General features: G+C 36.7%; 1 non-coding gene across 1 annotated transcript; it reads left to right on the top strand.

Moving 5' to 3' along the window:
- Positions 1-16592: 16592 nt before the first annotated feature.
- LOC128283133 (small nucleolar RNA R71) lies at positions 16593-16699 on the top strand. The gene has a single exon (XR_008273474.1). It is a non-coding gene; the product is annotated as a small nucleolar RNA R71 (small nucleolar RNA).
- The last annotated feature ends 3564 nt before the right edge of the window (positions 16700-20263 follow it).

The following is a 20263-nucleotide window of genomic DNA, read 5'->3' as shown; positions in this document are numbered from 1 at the left end:
ACAATGCCATATCCTAGATATGGTCTTACATATTCTCATATATCGAGCCGATGCCATGTCCTGCATGGTCTTACACATTATCTCAAATCAATGCCTTCGTCCCAGATTTAGGTCTTACATGAATTCCACTTCACACACTTAGTGCCCATCGACCGATCTCGCACTCATAGTGCTCGGTTAAAGGATTTACACACACAAAGCCTCTAATCATTCACACACATAGTGCTCTTATTCATTCGTTATTACACATTGAAATGACATACCCAAGTCTATAAACATCACGTATGTACACTTTTAAACATATCGTCTCATATAAATTTGAATTCAGTATAGTAATGAACACTTAAACTTTGCTCAATTTACGGACGAAGCCTACTAGGCACGGCGTCGAATACACGCCACCAAAGATGATTGCTCTTCGGACCTAGCCGAATGCATCACTAGCACGAATGCTCTTGAACTTAGTCCGGATACATCACTAGCACGAATGCTCCTCGAACTTAGTCCGGATACATCACTAGCGAATGCTCTTGAACTTAGTCCGGATACATCACTAGCACGAATGCTCTTGAACTTAGCGGATAAAACCACAAGCACAATTGCCTTCGGTCTTAACCCGGTATAACAACTCACACAAATGCCTTGGTCTTAGCCCGATATATTCACTAGCATAAATGCCTTGGGACTTAGCCCGTATCATTCAAATGCTCACGTACACATATATCAATAATCACGTCACATCCATATTTCATTCTCAATTCTCATGTACATATACACATATAGCAATACACATTAGTATATCATTTACATTACTTGAATACAAACACAACATGCTTATCGACCATTCAACTTCCAAACTCCATAGCCACATACAAAAATCACATATACCCTTAATTCAATCCGAATCAAAATTCAAATACGAGTACATGATACGTACCTGATCAACTTAATAGTTTAGGCATATCTAAGTGAAGTTATATCGCAAATTCTCATAGTCAGAAGCTTGCTACAGCTCGATCGGGATCAAGATTCATTACAATACAAAGAACCACCTTTTACTAGTCAAAAATCATCACACTATCATTTTATCACTTTATGGCATGTATAAATAGACTCACGCGTGCTACGTTAGTCCTAGAATCGACTAAACCGTAGCTCTGATACCAATAAATTTGTAACACCCCGAACCCGAGACCGTTACCGGAGTCGAACACGAGGTGCTAACCGACTAATTCATTTACTCTCGCAGTCCAATTAAATTTTTTTTCAGACGACTGGCTAACTGCGTCACTGTCACCTTAAAAATCATAACTTGAGTTCCACAACTCGAAAATCAGATTCATAATTTTTCCCTGAAACTAGACTCATATTTCCATCTACAGATTTTTTTCTAGAATTTTTGGTCAAGTCAATTAGTACAGTTTATTAGTTAAAGTCTCCCCTGTTGCAGGGATCGACTACACTGACCTTCGTGCGTTACGAATTGGATATCTCCCTGTAAAGGGCTTCAATACTGATGCCGTTTGTTTCTATAGAAACTAGACTCAGAGAGGAATCTATACATGTATGGCATGACTCCTAATTATCTCTGGTTAATTTACAATGAATTTCCAAAGTTGGAACAGGGGATCCAGAAAAAGTTCTGGCCCTGTTTCACGAGAACTTTAATATCTCTTAACATACAACTCATATGACCGTTTAGTTTCTTCCATATGAAATTAGATTCATCAAGGTTCATTTACATAATTTATTCACTATTTAATTCCATTCCTACAAATTTTAATGATTTTTTAAATCCACACCACTGCTGCTGCCAGCATCTGTTTTCAAGGTAAACTTTACCTATCTCTTAGTTTCCATGGACCAACTAGAGTTTTGTCATACATAGGTCCACATATAATCATATTTAGCCATTCCAATGGCTAATCATTTGCCCAACACTTCCATTCAGTCCGTAGTCACATCATGAAACCATACATATATGCATAAACACAAATGGTCTAATGCCATACTCCACTTTTACGAGCCATTTTCGCATGGCTGTACATACATACATCACAAAACGTACTTGAAAAACAGCCATTTTCTCAAAATTACACGAGTCGTTAGGGTGTGGCAATGGTGGTGTGCATGTCTAGGATTGGATCCGAAGGGAGCTCGGTACTTAAGCAGTCCGACGGACTCACCTCCTCTTCTTCCTGGTTTCTTACCTAGTGCACAGCTTCTATTCACCTTAACCTTGTAACACCCCGAACCCGAGACCGTTACCGGAGTCGAACACGAGGTGCTAACCGACTAATTCATTTACTCTCGCAGTCCAATTAAAAATTTTTTCAGACGACTGGCTAACTGCGTCACTGTCACCTTAAAAATCATAACTTGAGTTCCACAACTCGAAAATCAGATTTGTAATTTTTCCCTGAAACTAGACTCATATTTCCATCAACAGATTTTTTTCTAGAATTTTTGGTCGAGCCAATTAGTACAGTTTATTAGTTAAAGTCTCCCCTGTTGCAGGGATCGACTACACTGACCTTTGTGTGTTACGAATTCGATATCTCCCTGTACAGGGCTTCAATACTGATGCCGTTTGTTTCTATAGAAACTATACTTAGAGAGGAATCTATACATGTATGGCATGACTCCTAATTATCTCTGGTTAATTTACAATGAATTTCCAAAGTTGGAACAGGGGATCCAGAAACCGTTCTGGCCCTGTTTCACGAGAACTTTAATATCTCTTAACATACAACTCATATGACCGTTTAGTTTCTTCCATATGAAATTAGATTCATAAAGGTTCATTTACATAATTTATTCACTATTTAATTCCATTCCTACGAATTTTAATGATTTTTCAAATCCACAACACTGCTGCTGCCAGCATCTGTTTTCAAGGTAAACTTTACCTATCTCTTAGTTTCCATGGACCAACTAGAGTTTTGTCATACATAGGTCCACATATAATCATATTTAGCCATTCCAATGGCTAATCATTTGCCCAACACTTCCATTCAGTCCGTAGTGACATCATGAAACCATACATATATACATAAACACAAATGGTCTAATGCCATACTCCACTTTTACGAGCCATTTTCGCATGGCTGTACATACATACATCACAAAACGTACTTGAAAAACAGCAAAGGGTAGTCCTATACATTAACCATGATATCCTCTCACTACTAGTCTATTCTATACATGCCATAAGATATTCCAAAACGTAGCAGTACCAAACAGTGGATAGCGATAGTGTGACTAGTTGCTGACGATCCCCGAGCCTGTAGCTTCGCAATGAGACCTATAAGGCAGAGGAAACAGAGTAAACGGAGTAAGCATTACAATGCTTAGTAAGTTTTAAGCAGTGTCAACTGATAGCAATCAAATTATCACATAGTTGTTCGTATTTTTATTTCACTCTTCCTTCGGGCATACCATCCCTTTTTCCGAATATGCACATCTCATCATAATCATGGGAGTAGCCTCATAGATTTCTCTCAGATACATCACATAACTACCTTATGGTTTAGTTTAAATTAAGCTCACATGTAAACTTGGAGTACATACCTGTTTAACCTTTCGCATTGCGTATATTTATAAGCAATTCTTATCACGAAGTCTTACCCGGACATAATCTCCACACGTAGTCATCGGGTCTCACCCGGAACATATTTCCAAGTTTCATGTACACTTAATCACATGTTACAACATTCACATTAGCCATTCGGCTTTACCACATATATATATACACTTTCACATTCATCACATCGGCCATTAGGCCTTATCACATATACATAGACTTTCACATTCACCACATCGGCCATTAGGCCTTATCACATATACATATACTTTCGCATTCATCGCATCGGCCATTAGGCCTTATCACATATACATAGACTTTCGCATTCATCGCATCGGCCATTAGGCCTTATCACATATACATAGACTTTCGCATTCATCGCATCGGCCATTAGGCCTTATCACATATACATACATTTTCGCATTCATCGCATCGGCCATTAGGCCTCATCACATATATATACATTTTCGCATTCATCGCATCGGCCATTAGGCCTCATGACATATATATACATTTTCACATTCATCGCATCGGCCATTAGGCCTCATCACATATATATACATTTTCACATTCATCACATCGGCCATTAGGCCTTATCACATATACATACATTTTCACATTCATCACATCGGCCATTAGGCCTCATCACATATATATACATTTTCACGAATCTTGATATCAGAGATCCATCTAACACTCATGTATCATTTTACACTATCACACTTTAGAATTCAATATGGGATCAATCAATAGCTTATGAGCAACTAAAACAAAATCACAACAAAATCACATATTCGCTACGAGCTGTTTTCCTGAGCAATGGTCACTAAATTATTTATACCTGGAGCTACAAGACTCCAAATCACTTGCCGTTAATTTTCTCAGAATATAGGCTCACATATCTTCCATCCATGAAATTTTCAGAATTTTTGGTTTGGCCAATCAATACCAGATTTTTCTTAAAGTTTCCCCTGTTTCACTGTTTGACGAACCTGACCAGTCTTCACTACAAATCAAAATTCTCATTGTACAGAATTCAAAGTATGTTCTACTTGATTTCATTTGAAACTAGACACATTAAGGAGTCTAAGCATATAAATCTTGTCTCATAACCATTTTTCTACAAATTATAATGATTTTCCAAAAATAGAATAGGGGATTTCGGAGTCATTCCGACACTGTCCCGCACAACTTTAGATATCTCTTCATAGGAATTTTCTTTGCTTCCACGGTCTCTTTTATAAGAAACTAGACCAACTAAGCTTTGATTACATGTTTTATTCAGCCTATAATTCCACACCAACAATTTATAGTGATTTTCTAAAATCACATTACTGCTGCTGTCCAAGCAATTTATTACAATTTGCTCTTAACTTTCCAAGTCCAAACACTTATGAACTTACCATTTGGGCTTAAGACATATCATAGCCACATCATATCTTATCAAATCAACTCATTATGTCCTATTATGAGTGAATTTACTCAACGATTAATCGCTTAAAACTTACCTCGGATGTGGTCGACGATTAGATATCTCTGACTATTCGCTTACTTTCTCTTTTCCCCATCCGACTTGATCCTCTTTGCTCTTAAGCTTAAGTAAAACAATAGATTTGCTTAAGTACTTAACTAATATTATTCACTTAACAATCACATTTGGCACTCACATATCATTTAATCTTTGATTGACCAGTTTAACACATACCAAAATCCAATCATACATCTAACCTTTATCTCAATACCAAACCGAGTTATAAGATCATACATTATACTAAGCATATCATTAAACATACCTATTCAATTTAGCTAATTTCATAGCCGATTAATCACCTTGAAACTTACCTTAATACACATTTTATCCCATTGCGAATACATATATATATATATTCAACGAAATCCCTTTCTTAACTCGTGATTCACTAACTTGGGAGTTATTTTCTAACAAATTTTAACTTACTCTAATACCGAATGCTACTCAAGCTTTAAGCTCATGTCCTTTCCTTATTAAACAAATGTTATAACATAACTAACATCCCTTTTTCAATTTGAGCATCAACACATAAAGAAATTAAACACAAAGATTCATAGTCGAAACTTATACATAACATCATTCAAGGTTTAATCCCCCAAATTCATGCACAAAGCCGAACCCATTGAGAGATGTATATACAACAATATATAGTTAGTACATTCAAGCATCTATGGCATTCCCTTCAATTTAATACTAAGACAAACCAAAAGATTTATTCATGTAAATTCAAAAATTTCAAGTTCATCTCTTTCTCATATAAATACCAAAAATTAAGTATTTACTAGCTTAAACTCTATTAAACCTTAAAACATCAATCCACCATCACATGCATCATTACAAAGCTTCATTTTAGCATGTAAATGACATCAACACCAAGCAAGAATGATGCATCCATGGCCGAGTGTCATTTCCATCACCTAGCAAGATTTAGACCATGGGCTAGGTAGAACTCAAGCTACCAACTAAAACATGCATGCATCTCATGGACAACATCACACATACCTTTGTCTAGCAAATCACCATAGCCGATTTTCTCAAGCTCCTCCCTTCCTTTCTTTCCTCTATTTGGCCAAGGATGTTCAAGGATGAACAAAACATTTTTTCTTTGTTTTCTTTCTTCCATTCACAGCAAAAGGGGGGCATGGATGAGACCATTTTTTTTCATCACTCCTCCCTTTCATTATTTAATTCCTCCTTACATACATCACTAACCCAACATGTTTGTGACATGTTTCCACCCATAGCATGGCTGGCCACTATGCTTCAATTTGGCTAATTTGACATGCAAGGACAAACACTTTCCCACATGTATTGATAGGCCATTTTACATTTGCCTAGCACATTTCTAAATTTTCTCACATAAGTCCTATGTACTCCATTCACATGCAATTAACTAAATCAAGCTTAAAAATTTTTTGCACATTCATATTCACATATTTTAGACCATAAATATCACATCCAAATAATTTGGTGACTCGGTTTAGCGGTCCCAAACCGCTTTCCGACTAGGGTCACTTTAGGGCTGTCACAACTCTCCCCCACTTAAGAAATTTTCGTCCCCGAAAATTTCTACCGATGCATAGTTTAGAATAACGTCCTCTTATTGAATTATATTCATATAAACATTAGCTCATCGATAGCAATTGTAATTCATTATTGATTTCACATCGATCTATAAAATCATTTTCTTATCTCAAAACAAATACATAAACATTTCTACAAGTATGCACATATATCTCATTCTCTTGATTTCATAAGCAATAATCACTTAATTTAATTCACAAATGCATTTCAAACACATATCAAGCACATACTAACATGTATAATTCACATCATCAACCCACATATTTGTAACCCATATTTTCATCCATGTATAAGTCATAACTCGGCGAAATTACACATATACTCAAACATCCCAATAAATATCCTTTATAACTCCATCGTATCTCAATATTCAACTTCCACACACCTAACATTTAATTCATTAAGCACATACGAACATACCTCATTGCTGGAATTTTTGCAAGCGTATTAACTGAAATTTTACAGCAACATTGCTCATCTTCGAATCACGTACCTTGAGTTTAACCGGATATAGCGACTCGCTCGATTGTCTTGGGACATAGTCCGGTTATAGTGATTCGCACAATTGCCTTCGGAATTAGCCGGATTTAGTCACTTAGCACAAAAGCCTTCGGGACTTAGCCGGATACCATTCAATAACCAAGCACATATATCAACAAATCAAGACACATTCTTATTACATTCTCATTACCAAAGCTCAAACACAAGACACTTATCATATTTACAATTTAATTTGAATAGCCACACACCAAGAGCATGATTTGATTTGCTTAAAACATGATCTAATCAAATCATAATTTAAGCTCTATTTACTCAAAAACTTACTTCACATTACCAACCCTTATGTTCATACACAAAGATCAACTTAGCCAAGGGCGGTGGCTCGTTTATCAACTGAGCGACTACTTACTTGTAAGGGCTCAACTAATTCAAGCACATATAGCTCTTACAATGCCATATCCTAGATATGGTCTTACATATTCTCATATATCGAGCCGATGCCATGTCCTGCATGGTCTTACACATTATCTCAAATCAATGCCTTCGTCCCAGACGAGGTCTTACATGAATTCCACTTCACACACTTAGTGCCCATCGACCGATCTCGCACTCATAGTGCTCGGTTAAAGGGATTTACACACACACAGTGCCTCTAATCATTCACACACATAGTGCTCTTATTCATTCGTTATTACACATTGAAATGACATACCCAAGTCTATAAACATCACGTATGTACACTTTTAAACATATCGTCTCATATAAATTTGAATTCGTATAGTAATGAACACTTAAACTTTGCTCAATTTACCGGCACGAAGCCTACTAGGCACGAAGGCCCGAATACACGTCACCAGCATGATTGCTCTTCGGGACCTAGCCCGAATGCATCACTAGCACGAATGCTCTTCGGAACTTAGTCCGGATACATCACTAGCACGAATGCTCCTCGGAACTTAGTCCGGATACATCACTAGCAGAATGCTCTTCGGAACTTAGTCCGGATACATCACTAGCACGAATGCTCTTCGGAACTTAGCCGGATAAAACCACAAGCACAATTGCCTTCGGGTCTTAACCCGGGTATAACAACTCACACAAATGCCTTCGGGTCTTAGCCCGGATATATTCACTAGCATAAATGCCTTCGGGACTTAGCCCGGGTATCATTCAAATGCTCACGTACACATATATCAATAATCACGTCACATCCATATTTCATTCTCAATTCTCATGTACATATACACATATAGCAATACACATTAGTATATCATTTACATTACTTGAATACAAACACAACATGCTTATCGACCATTCAACTTCCAGCTCCATAGCCACATACAAAAATCACATATACCCTTAATTCAATCCGAATCAAAATTCAAATACGAGTACATGATACGTACCTGATCAACTTAATAGTTTAGGCATATCTAAGTGAAGTTATATCGCAAATTCTCATAGTCAGAAGCTTGCTACAGCTCGATCGGGATCAAGATTCATTACAATACAGCAACCACCTTTTACTAGTCAAAAATCATCACACTATCATTTTATCACTTTATGGCATGTATAAATAGACTCACGCGTGCTACGTTAGTCCTAGAATCGACTAAACCGTAGCTCTAATACCAATAAATTTGTAACACCCCGAACCCGAGACCGTTACCGGAGTCGAACACGAGGTGCTAACCGACTAATTCATTTACTCTCGCAGTCCAATTAAAATTTTTTTCAGACGACTGACTAACTGCGTCACTGTCACCTTAAAAATCATAACTTGAGTTCCACAACTCGAAAATCAGATTCATAATTTTTCCCTGAAACTAGACTCATATGTCCATCTACAGATTTTTTTCTAGAATTTTTGGTCAAGTCAATTAGTACAGTTTATTAGTTAAAGTCTCCCCTGTTGCAGGGATCGACTACACTGACCTTCGTGCGTTACGAATTGGATATCTCCCTGTAAAGGGCTTCAATACTGATGCCGTTTGTTTCTATAGAAACTAGACTCAGAGAGGAATCTATACATGTATGGCATGACTCCTAATTATCTCTGGTTAATTTACAATGAATTTCCAAAGTTGGAACAGGGGATCCAGAAAAAGTTCTGGCCCTGTTTCACGAGAACTTTAATATCTCTTAACATACAACTCATATGACCGTTTAGTTTCTTCCATATGAAATTAGATTCATCAAGGTTCATTTACATAATTTATTCACTATTTAATTCCATTCCTACAAATTTTAATGATTTTTTAAATCCACACCACTGCTGCTGCCAGCATCTGTTTTCAAGGTAAACTTTACCTATCTCTTAGTTTCCATGGACCAACTAGAGTTTTGTCATACATAGGTCCACATATAATCATATTTAGCCATTCCAATGGCTAATCATTTGCCCAACACTTCCATTCAGTCCGTAGTCACATCATGAAACCATACATATATGCATAAACACAAATGGTCTAATGCCATACTCCACTTTTACGAGCCATTTTCGCATGGCTGTACATACATACATCACAAAACGTACTTGAAAAACAGCCATTTTCTCAAAATTACACGAGTCGTTAGGGTGTGGCAATGGTGGTGTGCATGTCTAGGATTGGATCCAAGGGAGCTCGGTATTTAAGCAGTCCGACGGACTCACCTCCTCTTCTTCCTGGTTTCTTACCTAGTGCACAGCTTCTATTCACCTTAACCTTGTAACACCCCGAACCCGAGACCGTTACCGGAGTCGAACACGAGGTGCTAACCGACTAATTCATTTACTCTCGCAGTCCAATTAAAAATTTTTTCAGACGACTGGCTAACTGCGTCACTGTCACCTTAAAAATCATAACTTGAGTTCCACAACTCGAAAATCAGATTTGTAATTTTTCCCTGAAACTAGACTCATATTTCCATCTACAGATTTTTTTCTAGAATTTTTGGTCGAGCCAATTAGTACAGTTTATTAGTTAAAGTCTCCCCTGTTGCAGGGATCGACTACACTGACCTTTGTGTGTTACGAATTCGATATCTCCCTGTACAGGGCTTCAATACTGATGCCGTTTGTTTCTATAGAAACTATACTTAGAGAGGAATCTATACATGTATGGCATGACTCCTAATTATCTCTGGTTAATTTACAATGAATTTCCAAAGTTGGAACAGGGATCCAGAAACCGTTCTGGCCCTGTTTCACGAGAACTTTAATATCTCTTAACATACAACTCATATGACCGTTTAGTTTCTTCCATATGAAATTAGATTCATAAAGGTTCATTTACATAATTTATTCACTATTTAATTCCATTCCTACGAATTTTAATGATTTTTCAAATCCACAACACTGCTGCTGCCAGCATCTGTTTTCAAGGTAAACTTTACCTATCTCTTAGTTTCCATGGACCAACTAGAGTTTTGTCATACATAGGTCCACATATAATCATATTTAGCCATTCCAATGGCTAATCATTTGCCCAACACTTCCATTCAGTCCGTAGTGACATCATGAAACCATACATATATACATAAACACAAATGGTCTAATGCCATACTCCACTTTTACGAGCCATTTTAGCATGGCTGTACATACATACATCACAAAACGTGCTTGAAAAACAGCAAAGGGTAGTCCTATACATTAACCATGATATCCTCTCACTACTAGTCTATTCTATACATGCCATAAGATATTCCAAAACGTAGCAGTACCAAACAGTGGATAGCGATAGTGTGACTAGTTCTTGACGATCCCGAGCACAGTAACCGCAATGAGACCTATAAGGCGAGAAACAGAGTAAGCGGAGTAAGCATTACAATGCTTAGTAAGTTTTAAGCAGTGTCAACTGATAGCAATCAAATTATCACATAGTTGTTCGTATTTTTATTTCACTCTTCCTTCGGGCATACCATCCCTTTTTCCGAATATGCACATCTCATCATAATCATGGGAGTAGCCTCATAGATTTCTCTCGTATACATCACATAACTACCTTATGGTTTAGTTTAAATTAAGCTCACATGTAAACTTGGAGTACATACCTGTTTAACCTTTCGCATTGCGTATATTTATAAGCAATTCTTATCACGAAGTCTTACCCGGACATAATCTCCACACGTAGTCATCGGGTCTCACCCGGAACATATTTCCAAGTTTCGTGTACACTTAATCACATGTTACAACATTCACATTAGCCATTCGGCTTTACCACATATATATATACACTTTCACATTCATCACATCGGCCATTAGGCCTTATCACATATACATACACTTTCACATTCACCACATCGGCCATTAGGCCTTATCACATATACATATACTTTCGCATTCACCACATCGGCCATTAGGCCTCATCACATATACATATACTTTCGCATTCATCGCATCGGCCATTAGGCCTCATCACATATACATACATTTTCGCATTCATCGCATCGGCCATTAGGCCTCATCACATATACATACATTTTCGCATTCATCGCATCGGCCATTAGGCCTCATCACATATATATACATTTTCACATTCATCGCATCGGCCATTAGGCCTCATCACATATATATACATTTTCACATTCATCACATCGGCCATTAGGCCTTATCACATATACATACATTTTCACGAATCTTGATATCAGAGATCCATCTAACACTCATGTATCATTTTACACTATCACACTTTAGAATTCAATATGGGATCAATCAATAGCTTATGAGCAACTAAAACAAAATCACAACAAAATCACATATTCGCTACGAGCTGTTTTCCTGAGCAATGGTCACTAAATTATTTATACCTGGAGCTACAAGACTCCAAATCACTTGCCGTTAATTTTCTCAGAATATAGACTCACATATCTTCCATCCATGAATTTTTCAGAATTTTTGGTTTGGCCAATCAATACCAGATTTTTCTTAAAGTTTCCCCTGTTTCACTGTTTGACGAACCTGACCAGTCTTCACTACAAATCAAAATTCTCATTGTACAGAATTCAAAGTATGTTCTACTTGATTTCATTTGAAACTAGACTCATTAAGGAGTCTAAGCATATAAATCTTATTTCATAACCATTTTTCTACAAATTATAATGATTTTCCAAAAATAGAACAGGGGATTTCGGAGTCATTCCGACACTGTCCCGCACAACTTTAGATATCTCTTCATAGGAATTTTCTTTGCTTCCACGGTCTCTTTTATAAGAAACTAGACCAACTAAGCTTTGATTACATGTTTTATTTAGCCTATAATTCCACACTAACAATTTATAGTGATTTTCTAAAATCACATTACTGCTGCTGTCCAAGCAATTTATTACAATTTGCTCTTAACTTTCCAAGTCCAAACACTTATGAACTTACCATTTGGGCTTAAGACATATCATAGCCACATCATATCTTATCAAATCAACTCATTATGTCCTATTATGAGTGAATTTACTCAACGATTAATCGCTTAAAACTTACCTCAGATGTGGTCGACGATTAGATGTCCACGGCTATTCGTTTACTTTCTCTTTTCCCCATCCGACTTGATCCTCTTTGCTCTTAAGCTTAAGTAAAACAATAGATTTGCTTAAGTACTTAACTAATATTATTCACTTAACAATCACATTTGGCACTCACATATCATTTAATCTTTGATTGACCAGTTTAACACATACCAAAATCCAATCATACATCTAACCTTTATCTCAATACCAAACCGAGTTATAAGATCATACATTATACTAAGCATATCATTAAACATACCTATTCAATTTAGCTAATTTCATAGCCGATTAATCACCTTGAAACTTACCTTAATACACATTTTATCCCATTTCCGAATACATATATATATATATTCAACCGAAATCCCTTTCTTAACTCGTGATTCACTAACTTGGGAGTTATTTTCTAACAAATTTTAACTTACTCTAATACCGAATGCTACTCAAGCTTTAAGCTCATGTCCTTTCCTTATTAAACAAATGTTATAACATAACTAACATCCCTTTTTCAATTTGAGCATCAACACATAAAGAAATTAAACACAAAGATTCATAGTCGAAACTTATACATAACATCATTCAAGGTTTAATCCCCCAAATTCATGCACAAAGCCGAACCTATTGAGAGATGTATATACAACAATATCTAGTTAGTACATTCAAGCACCTATGGCATTCCTTCAATTTAATACTAAGACAAACCAAAAGATTTATTCATGTAAATTCAAAAATTTCAAGTTCATCTCTTTCTCATATAAATACCAAAAATTAAGTATTTACTAGCTTAAACTCTATTAAACCTTAAAACATCAATCCACCATCACATGCATCATTACAAAGCTTCATTTTTAGCATGTAAATGACATCAACACCAAGCAAGAATGATGCATCCATGGCCGAGTGTCATTTCCATCACCTAGCAAGATTTAGACCATGGGCTAGGTAGAACTCAAGCTACCAACTAAAACATGCATGCATCTCGTGGACAACATCACACATACCTTTGTCTAGCAAATCACCATAGCCGATTTTCTCAAGCTCCTCCCCTTCCTTTCTTTCCTCTATTTGGCCAAGGATGTTCAAGGATGAACAAAACATTTTTTTCTTTGTTTTCTTTCTTCCATTCACGGCAAAAAGGGGAGGGCATGGATGAGACCATTTTTTTTTTTTTCATCACTCCTCCCTTTCATTATTTAATTCTTCCTTACATACATCACTAACCCAACATGTTTGTGACAGGTTTCCACCCATAGCATGGCTGGCCACTATGCTTCAATTTGGCTAATTTGACATGCAAGGACAAACACTTTCCCACATGTATTGATAGGCCATTTTACATTTGCCTAGCACATTTCTAAATTTTCTCACATAAGTCCTATTTACTCCATTCACATGCAATTAACTAAATCGAAGCTTAAAAATTTTTTTGCACATTCATATTCACATATTTTAGACCATAAATATCACATCCAAATAATTTGGTGACTCGGTTTAGCGGTCCCAAAACCGCTTTCCGACTAGGGTCACTTTAGGGCTATCACAAACCTGCTTTAAAAAGTATCTTTTACAACCCCAACTAAGTTTTCCAAACTAAGTAAAACGGAACGTTTTGAACGCATCGATGTGGCGCACCAGATTCGGTCATAACGTCTAGGTCGGGTTTGGGGTGTTACACATGAACTATCTGAGATGGGGTAAATTATACCCTCATCTAACCACTTGATGATTTCTTTCTTTACTATGTCCTTCATGATGGGCTTCAGTCTTCGTTGTCCATCAATCGTCCCTTTTTCGCCATATTCAAGGATAATCTTGTGCATGCATATAGATGGACTAATTCCACAAATATCGGCTATGGTCCATCCAATAGCCTTCTTGAATTGTTTCAATACAAGGATGAGTTTCTCTTCTTGCGCACTAGTTAATTCTACTGAAACAATCACAGGCAGAGTAGAAGCATTACCTAAATAAACATATTTCAAATGTGAAGGTAGTACCTTGAGTTCTAATTTCGGTGGCTCCTCGATTGAAAATTTTGGTTAGGCATAATCCCTTTTCTCTAACTTGGAAGATTCAAAATGAGATTGCGGATTAAATCCCTTTTGAATAGCTTTTAACAACGCTAAGTATTCATCTTCCTCTTCATCATTCGGAGGATCTGATGTCAAAATTTATTCCAATGGATCCTCAACATAGTTGAGCTCCTTCTTCACTATTAAATCCTTTAAATCAGACACCGCAGAACAACCATCAATTGTGTTAAGAAATCACATAGACTTAAAAACATTAAATGTTACCTGATCATCCTGAACACGCATAGTAAGCTCACCTTTCTGTACATCAATAAGGGTCCTTCCGGTTGCTAAGAATGGTCTTCCTAAGATAATTGGCACTTCTTTGTCTCCTTCAAAGTCTAGGATAAAAAAATTAGCAGGGAAGATAAATTTATCTACATGTACCAATACATCCTCGATTTTTCCTTCTGGATGGGCTAAAGATCGATCTGTTAATTGAAGTGTAACCGTAGTTGGTCTAACTTCATCTATCCCCAACTTCCTAAATATTGACATAGGCATCAAGTTAATACTCGCACCTAAGTCACATAATACCTTACCACAATATGTTGCTCCAATGTTGCAAGGTATGGTTAAACATCTAGGATCCTTCAACTTTTAGGGGTACTTTGTCTTGAAGATATGCACTGCATTCCTTCGTTAGAGCTACCGTCTTAAATTTTCCAAGTCTTTGTTTTTTAGACAGGATATCCTTCATGAATTTGACGTAATTCAACATTTTCTCAAGTGCTTCAACCAACGAGATGTTGATATGAAGTTGCTTGAGTACGTCTAAGAACTTCTTGAATTGAATCTCATGCTTCTACTTTTGAAGTCTTTGAGGGCAGGGTGGTGGTGGCTTCTTTACTGGAATTGGTTGATTCGTCTTCTGTGGCAATTTTGCATCTAACAGAGTTGTTAGTTTATCAGAATTAGTTAGTTCTAAAATTACCTTGTTGGGTTTTGCAAATTCTAGTTCCTATGAAACTGGAATTTTAACACTCGGTTGAACTTCCTTTGAATCTTGAGCGTCGGCTTGCTCCTTTTCAGCTTCGATGGTGTTGGCCTCTATTGTCTTTCCACTCCTCAATGTCAACGCTTTGCAATTCTCCTTCCCCGGATTCCTTGGATTCTCCGTATCACTAGGTAAAGCGCCTAGTAGTCGGTTCTTAAGTTCAGTTGCAAGCTGGCCCATTTGGTTTTCCAAGTTTTTCAATGTAGCTACTTGGCTTTGGATTAAGGCATCATTCTTGGCCATGTATGCCTTCAACAAATTTTTTAAGCTATTGGATGGTTTAGCTTAGGTTGGTTTCTGATCTTGTTGGGGAAAACTAGGCAGCTGGGTTGGTCTAGGTTGGGCATAAGTGTTTGGTTACTCCAGGAAAAATTGGGGTGATTTTTCCAAGATGGGTTATAAAAATTTGATTGTAGTCCTTGCCTTCCTCGATTTTGGTTCTAGTCACCTATGTAGTACATGGATTCTGGGTTTGATGGACATTCTTCGAACAAATGTCCTTCCCCACAGTAAACATAGGCTAAACTTTCAAATTGGGTTGGTGGTTGTGCTACAAAACTATTAGACCCATTAATAGTAAGGTTTTTTAACATTGAGGATATTGATGATACCTGAGATGTGAGTGAAGTAAGAGCGTCTACTTCATGTATTACAACAACTCATCTTCTCAATGCTGCTTGATTGGTTGGCCATTGGTAATTGTTGTTGGAAATCCTCTCAATGATTTCATAAGCCTCATTTTAAGACTTAGAAAGGAGAGCACCATTAGCAAAAATGTCCACTACCATCCTTGTGTGAGCATCGAGACCATTATAAAATGTCTCAAGTTGGATGCAATGTGGGATTCCATGATAAGAGCACTTTCATAATAACTCTTTGTATCTTTCCCATGCCTCATACAAGGACTCATCATCCATTTGTTGGAAGGCAGTGATCTCTTTCCTTAACTTAGCATTATTGCTAGGCGGGAAATACTTTATAAGGAATCTTTCTACTAACTCTTGCCACGTGGAAATTGAGTTCGGTGGCAATGAGTTCAACCAGGCTCGAGCTCTGTCCCTCAACAAATATGGGAATAGCTTCAATCGTAATGTATCTTTGGGTAATCTAGCTAACTTGAAAGAATCGCACAACTCCATAAACATTTTTAAGTGCGGGTGAGGATCTTCGATAGGCATTCCACTGAATTGGCCCACTATCTAAAGCATCTAGAACATAACTGGCTTCAGCTCGAACTGTTGTGCCTCAATTTTGAGTTTCCTAACCGGATTAAGATCATTAAATACTGGTATGGCATGTTGTTGTAAAGCTCTATCCCTATCATCAGCAATAAGGATAAGATTTTGAGCAGGGTTTGCTCCATTTCCTTGGATTGGATTTTCGAAGTTCATATCTTCAGTCCTTCTCTAATTTTCTAGTCTTCTTCGCTGTCGAAAAGTTCGTTCGATCTCAGGGTCTACAGGGAGTAAGTCAATAATTCGGTCAATACTCATAAACACCTAAAATAATTTGGTCAATACATGAATAAACATTTTTAAGTATATTAAGAGTCCACTTCGAGTTACACGAACTTACCTCGTACTTGCTTCGGGTTCGTATTTCGGTTATTCCGAAACCTTTCATTTTCAACGATCAACCTCTGAAATTGGTTCCTCGTGGTTTATATCAGTAACAATAAATTATTAATACCTCACATTGCTCATTTTCAGCTTAAGACTCACCCCCAGGCAAAATGACCAATTTGCCCCTAACCTTTCACACTTTTTACAATTTAGTCCTAAGGCTCGTATAATAAAATGCATGAAATTTCTAAGTTACCCAAGCCTAGCCAAATATTTTTCTTGCTTATAGCAACCCACATTTTCTTTCATTTCACATTTTTCTACCCATTTTCACAACTTTTACAAAATGGTCCCTTAAGCAATTTCCATGAAAAACTACTTAGTAAAAGTTGTTTACTATCCCTTAAACTCTCATATTCCTCCATAAATCATCAAAACACAAGCATCTCATGCATGGGTAAATTTTTTAACATGAACCCTAGCTTGAAATATGGATAGAAATAGAGAGAACATGTTATGAGGATCTTAAAAACATAAAGAACATAAAAAAAGGGGCTAGGGGATACTTATTATCAAGCTTGAAATGTTAAACCAAAACCCTAACTATGGCTATAGAGAATTTCGGCAGCCACAAGGAAGATGATGATTGATTTTAGCTATCTTTTTCCCTTTTTATTTCATTTATTATCAAATGACCAAAATGCCCTTCCTTAATAACCGTTCAAAATTTTCCATACATTCCTATTTTTGTCCAAAAACTTAGAAATTGGGAAAATTTCTATTTAAGGCCTCCTGATTAATAATCCATAGCAATTTCATACTAATTGCTTCTAGAACCCAAGTTTTGCAATTTATTCAATTTGGTACCTAATTTCCAATTGGACACCTTATACTGAAAATTTCTTCATGAAACTTTAACATATGCTTATTTTCATATACTAGACCTCATAATAATCATAAATAAAATATTTTAATGTCAGATTTGTGGTCCCAAAACCACTATTCAGACTAGGCCTAATTTTGAGATGTTACAGTGACACTTTCAAAAATACTTTGTCCTCGATCTCAAACTATATATCTTTTCATTTCAAGTCAGCATACGATTTTTGATGATCTGACGCAGTTTTCAAACTTTCAATGGATCACTTTTACTTTCTAATCAGTCTCTCTGATCAAATCGACCCCGTGTATCTTGTTTTCACTGAGTTCAATCCAATATAATGGGGTTCGACATTTACAGCCATACAAAGCCTCATAGGGTGCCATTTTGATACTTGATTGAAAGTTATTATTGTATGCAAATTCAATCAGAGTTAAGTATCATTCCCATGTACCTTCAAACTCGATAATGCAACATCTCAACAAATCCTCAAGTATCTGAATGATTCGTTCGGATTGACCATCTGTTTGTGGATGGAAAGCAATGCTGAAATGTAATTTCGTACATAGAGCATCTTGCAGTTTCTTCCAAAATTTCCATGTAAACCTCAGTTCTCTATCCGAAATGATAGAAATAGGTACTCCGTACAATCTCACAATTTGAGAAACATACAATTCAGCTAGCTTATCAAGCGAGTAATCTATGCAAACTGGAACAAAATGAGCTAATTTAGTCAATCTATCCACAATAGCCCAAATCGTATCTTTCTTGCTCGGTGTCAAATGTGACTCTATCCTATTTCCACTCAGGTATCATGATCGGCTGAAGCAATCTAGAAGGTACCTGATGCTTGGCTTTTACTAGCTGATAGACTAAACATTTTGAAACAAAGTCAGAAATGTCTCGTTTCATACCATGCCTCCAGTAAAGTTGTTTCAGATCATTATACATTTTTGTACTACCCGGGTGAACAGATAATCGACTATTATGAGCTTCATTCAAAATCATCTGAATCAACTCTGGATTTCTCAGAATGCATATTCAGTTTCTGAACATCAGGCAACCTTCAGCATCAACTCGAAACTCTGAATCAACATTTGAATCACATTGGCTCCGCTTTGCTAACAATTCATTATCAACTTTCTGAGCATCATAAATCTATTGAATATATAATGGTCTTGCTTTTAACTCCGCTATAATCGAACCATCACTAGAAAAAGCCATATGAACATTTATTGCACGCAGAGGAAATAGTGATTTTTGGCTTAGAGCATCAGCAACAACATTAGCCTTTCCTAGATGGTAATCAATCACAAGCTCGTAGTATTTTAACAGCTCTAACCATCGACGCTGTCTCAAATTCAGATCTTTCTGAGTCATCAAATATTTCAGGCTCTTGTGACCAGAATAAACATGACCTTTCTCACCAAACAGATAGTAACGCCATATTTTCAATGCAAATACAATAGTTTCCAATTCCAGGTCGTGTGTCAGATAATTCTTTTCGTACGGCTTTAACTGTCTCGAGGCATAAGCTATGACTTTGCCTTGTTGCATCAAAACATAGCCCAAACCATTTAAAGATAAATCACTATAGATAATAAACTCTTTACCCGATTCTGGCTAAACTAGCACTGGAACTTCGATCAAAAGGGCTTTCAACTGATCAAAACTTTTCTGGCACTTTTCTGACCACTTGAACTTAACATCTTTCTGTAATAGCGTAGTCATCGAAGTTGCAATCATAGAGAAAACTTTCATGAATCGTCTATAGTAACTAGGAAGTCCTAGAAAACTTCAGACTTCAGAAACATTTTACGGAGGTTTCTAATAAAGTATAGCCGAAATCTTACTCGGATCAACACAAATACCCGATGCTGATACAACATGTCCCAGAAAACTGACTTCACGTAACCAGAACTCACATTCACTAAACTTTGCATACAACTGTTTATCTCGCAAAGTCTGTAACACAAGTCTCAAATGTTTGGCATGCTCAGTTTCATCACGTTAATAGATCAAAATGTCATCTATGAACACAACCCCAAATCGATCTAGATACTGTCTAAAGA

This window comes from Gossypium arboreum, chromosome 10 (assembly GCF_025698485.1).
Source record: "Gossypium arboreum isolate Shixiya-1 chromosome 10, ASM2569848v2, whole genome shotgun sequence".
Lineage (NCBI taxonomy): Eukaryota > Viridiplantae > Streptophyta > Magnoliopsida > Malvales > Malvaceae > Gossypium > Gossypium arboreum.
The sequence above is the reverse complement of the archived record's forward strand: the minus strand, read 5'-3'. Positions and strand labels throughout refer to the sequence as shown.